Genomic DNA, 5,647 nt, shown 5'->3' on the forward strand with positions numbered 1-5,647 from the left:
AGTGAAGAGAGGATGTCGCTAGATGTTGAATGTGCAAAAAAAACCTCCAGAAGCTTGGTTGGATCTTGATGATATTTGGTAGGTAGTTTGGGATCGAGAAAAAGAAGTTCGAGTTCGATAATGGATACCCTAGTGGCTTTCTAACTGTACTGTAGCGGTACTTCCGGTTGTGTATCTCTTGTTCTGGACATAAACTGCGTAATACTACTTGCAATATTACGACGCTTTGTTGACATTGTTATAATAAGAAATAATGCAAATCAGCCCCACATATACATGGATTATAAGGAAACGCTAAAATAGCCTTATTCGCTAAGATACGACTTTCATATTCTTAACAACTTATTCTATTTGGGTAGAGAACATGATCAACCAAGACAACGCATGCAAATGAGAAACATATTTGCATAAATGGAAATAGATAACCTTCTTTTGGGAAGTATACTTATCATGCAAATGAAGTTCTAACATACAAAGGCTGATACCTGTTTAGAAGCAACTACAACGTCAGCAACTTCGTAATGTTTCTTACTGGAAGGAAAATGGGATTTCAGTCGCATGACAATGTTTTTTTTTTGAAAATGTATCTTCTTTTCCTAGTTAGGAAATGTCCGACAAGCAAAAGAGACTATATTTTCATCTTTTCATCATTTTCAGGAAAAGAGGAAGACCGCTGGCTGCGGCAGCAACTATCTATTACACTGTATACTGATTCTCTTTCCTTTCAGGAAAAATGACTTACTTGCTAAAGAAACTACTGGTCCTTTTGCTGATCATCCTGAAGGAAACTGGGCCAACCACAACCTGCAGCAGCAGCTGTTCATCATCCTGTGACTGCGACCGCAGAAGCCTCGGCTCTGTTCCTCAAGATCTACCTACAAGTATCACTAGCCTTCGCTTAGCGCATAATGACATTACAAGCCTATCTAATTCTGATCTCTCAAGGTACAAGAGTTTAACCAGGCTAATCGCTACATTTAACCAGATATCTATTGTACAACCTGGTGCATTTTCAAATCTAATTCACCTTGAAATCTTAAGCCTGGATAACAATCCCCTAACAAGCATTCAGTCTGGTACAGTCTCAAATCTACCTAAGCTAAAAGAATTGTCCCTGGGTAACAACCATCTATCTAACATCCAGCCTGGCGCATTCACAAATCTACCCAATCTTGTCCAGTTGGCTCTATCAGGCAACAGACTATCCGACATACCTCCTGATGCATTCGCAGGTGTTCCAAGTCTCGGTTCCTTGCTATTGAATAGGAATCGGCTAAGTAACATTAACCCTGATTTGTTTTCAAATCTACATGCGTTACTAAGCTTGTCAATGTCCTTAAATGGGATAACTAACATCAATTCTGATACATTCTCAAAGATACCCGCACTGCGAAGTTTAGACCTTGATTCCAATCAGCTAACTGTCATTCACCCAGGTACATTTTCAAGCCTACCCCAGCTCAAGTATTTGGAGATGGCAAATAATAAGATATCCAACATTATGCCTGGTGCGTTCTCAAATCTTCATCAGCTTGAAGATTTAGAGCTGATGTACAACCATATAACTGAGATTCAACCTGGTACATTTTCAGATCTCCCAATGCTACAAGATCTATACCTGCGACATAACCAAATGACAACCATTCAACCTGGCACATTCTCAAACCTACCAAAGCTTCGTAGAGTAAAACTGCGCAACAACCCCTGGCATTGCGACTGTAGGATGGTCGCATTCAGGAGAAGGATGACAGAGTCCCATTTGTTTGAAAACGAAATCATTTGTGAGGAACCTGGTAACTTCCGCGGACAAAAGCTTCAAAATATAGATCCCGAAATTTTGATCTGTGTCAAACCGAAAGTCGAGGTTCAAATAGGCAAACATTCGACACTGCTGCGTGGAAAGGCGCTTCATTTAATCTGTAAAGTTTCAGGGATTCCAAAACCAGACATTATGGTCATTCTTCCATCTGGACGAAACGCAACTGCTGTGCCAGATGGAAGAATTACCGTGAACGAGAATGGTAGCATCATTGTAAGGGATCTTACCAAAACAGATGCAGGTTTGTACGTTTGCATGGCATCAAATCATGCTGGTTCTACATTTGCGACACTGTCTATTGAGATTAGAATGCCAACACCGGCAATATCCATAACTTCAGACAGCCCCGTTGTTACAGGCTCAACAATTCCCCTAACAAGTCTTATTGTCGCCGCACCTTCTACTCTGTCTGTTGATGGTATAACAACAATGTCAACACTTGGCAGCGCAGTCGGCCCTGTTACAGGTGCAATACTTACCTCAACAATCCCTACTGGCTCCGCATTTTCCACATTGCCCGCTGATAGGCAAATGTCATCAACCATATCATCACCAACACGACTTAGCAGATCTGCTGTCACAAGCCCAACATTTTCCACGCTGCCTGAAGACCCAATCACTTTGAGGTTTCAGAGGGCCAAATATAACACATTGGCTTGGGGGGACAATCTACGTTTGGTTTGTGAAGCTTCAGGAATCCCCTTACCGAACTTTACGGTCATTCTCCCATCTGGTATCAAGGCAAGCGCCGATGAGTCAAGTGGGAGAATAATTGTAGGGGTGAATGGTACAACTTTGACTATTACCATAACAGATGTTACTGTGGCAGATGCTGGTCTGTACAGCTGCATTGCAGTGAGTCCAGTTGGATCCTTATCTGCCACACTAACTGTTGACATCAAAGGCCCATCTTCACTTTCCCCCCAACTTACCGGTGAACGTACTTGGTCGCCATCCTTGCCAGCTGGCAAGACAGAGAGCAATGCTGACGCGGTGGTCTTCGACTTTAAGGTTGCTTTTTGTATATTTTCTGTAATCCTGATTATATTTGGTGTTGCTTTAGCTCTGCTTCAACGTAGGGCCCAAAAGCTTCCTTTGGCCCCCGCAGCTCTAATGGGGCACTGCCCTACAGGGGAAAACGACCAAGCTATCATGTATGAGAATAGTGATGAAGCCGATACAAACGAACAAGCTAACATAACGTTACATAGAAATGAGGCGAGAACATTTAAGCGCAAACAACCAAGCATAGATGAGACAAACAAGGAAACAGGTAAGAAAGAACAAGATAACACATTTGAGAATAGCGAAGAAGAAGGTACAAAAGAACAAGCTAACATACATGACAATGAGGAAGAGACAGGTACAATCAATCGAGCTTACAAGGTAGCAGAATCTCTCTCTGGAGAGGCTGAATATCCAATAGCAGGATGTCGAAATGAATCAGATTGTGCAGTCCAGGTAGTGATAGTTCACGAGCCATTTACGTATGAAAATAATGATGAGGAAACGGGGCCTGATGTTGAAGATGAGAAGCATGTGTATTACACGGGTTATGAAAATAATGATGAGGAAACGGGGCTAGATGTTGAACATGAGAAGCACGTGTATTACACGGGTTATGAAAATAATGAAGAGGAAACGGGGCCTGATGTCGAAGATGAGAAACACGTGTATTACACCGGTTATGAGGAAGGCAACATTAGCTGGTAACTCTCAGGCTATAAATCAGTATGGCAATGGGGAGGCTGTATCTTCTCCTGAGTTTAACCGTGTGTATGGTGGGGAGGCTGTATCTTCTCCTGAGTTTAACCGTGTGTATGATGGGGAGGCTGTATCTCCTCCTGAGTTTAACCGTGTGTATGGTGGGGAGGCTGTATCTTCTCCTGAGTTTAACCGTGTGTATGATGGGGAGGCTGTATCTTCTCCTGAGCTTAACTGTGTGTATGATGGGGAGGCTGTATCTTCCGCTGAGCTTAACCGTGTGTATGGCGATGAGGCTGAATTTGCCTCGTCTCGGTTTATCTATGGAAATGGCAATGGCGAAGCAATGTCTACTGCCTCGCCAGCCATCTACAAGAATGACAGTTAACAGGCGAAATCCACTGATTCTCGTGCCATCTATGGAAATGACCGACGCTGATAATTTGGCAGTATTGACCCATTCTCGGTTTAACCGTGAGTCTGGCAATGAGGTAGAGGCAGTGCCATATGCTTCGTCTCAGATTACCTAATAGATGAAAATACTAATTACAAGGAGGAAGTTGCTGATGCCTCATCAGTAAAAATAATTCAGTAATTTACAAGAATAAAGGCGACCAGGCACAATCTACTGCTTCTTATATCATCATCGGAAATGACGATGATGCTCCTCGGTTACTCTATGGATGATAATGATAAATTGTATCAGTAAATGTCAGATGAGATTTTATTTGGTCTTGGCAGGTTGAAATTCTTTAATTTAATTGTATAAGGTATATATATGACAAATTGGTAAGAACTCTATGTAAATAAAAGAAACAGAAGAAACAGTTTATTGTGGCTTAACGTATCTGCACATGTAATTCACTCTCCTAGAAATGTTGAACAATTTTATGATGATTATGTTACAACAATAATTGATTCTAAAATACATCATAGCAATAAAACAATGGCACTATTCTGATTATTCCTAATATTTATGTGTCAGGACATAAAGATGTTTATTTCTATGCAAGAATGATAGATTTGTACATTGCAAACTGCATTACGCATATGGCAAACAGACCTTGGACAATAAAGTCAACAATCTACCAGCATCCACATCAGAAAAAAGGAAAGGTAAAATTAGCGCGATGTATATTTTCATTTTTTTTAACAATAATTTTTATAGACATCTGTAGCCCATTTACTTAGTCTCATGAACCTTCTCAAAGTGGGGAGTTGGCATTTATTTGAATAATAAATCGTTGTTGAAAGAAAGTCAAGTGCTTACCTGATTTACCTCTATCAGGGCGTTATCTCACATTTATTTGTAGCATTAAATGACACAGAATTTAGACATGGATGCAGTATGTTTCTATGGGTGCAGTATGTTTCTGCATACTCGTTTTGGAACACATACACGTATACTGTCCTGGATAGCAACGTTGTCAATTCATGTAAACAGGACTTAGTTGCAATAATGCAAATAATTTCGTGTCAATAGCCAATGCCATGTTGAATTAAATCATCACTAATGATAATATTCTGTTACCACATAAAATCGCTATTTCTATTAGGGAAAAGTATTGCACCTGCATGCGTGTGATTTATCAATCGTTAACTTTTGTACGTCACGAATGTGATCATGACAAGTTGGAAGGTTTCAGGATGTAATAAAGCCTTTTGGTAGCAATCAACAATCAGTGTTTTTGTCTCCTTGTATGTATGATACATGTTGTTTGAGTTCATGACATCGCAATCATTATTAGCAATTACGTCGTAGATTTGCTTGGAACCAAGAGAAGCAAAAGCTGATTTGGTCTAAGTCTGCATAGTAATGAGTAGGGGTGGGTACCGGTACAGAAAATTCAGGTCCAGGTCCGGTTCAGGTCCAAAGGATCAGGTCCAGGTCCGGACCTGAACCTGGACCTGATTCAGTATGACTCATACCAATGGTCCATTTCACTACAAAGAAATATGTTTGGTGGAGTATTAGACTTACACTGGCGTTTTAAAATCCTACAACGCTAACTGCCTCTGTACGATCGACTGTAAAACTTGGTAGAAATGACTATTAACAAAAATCTACTTCACTCTTGTTATTTTCTTTCACCTGCAAGCGCCAAAACGTGTGAATGCCTGATC

This window comes from Branchiostoma floridae, chromosome 1, assembly GCF_000003815.2.
Source record: "Branchiostoma floridae strain S238N-H82 chromosome 1, Bfl_VNyyK, whole genome shotgun sequence".
Classification (NCBI taxonomy): Eukaryota; Metazoa; Chordata; class Leptocardii; order Amphioxiformes; family Branchiostomatidae; genus Branchiostoma; species Branchiostoma floridae.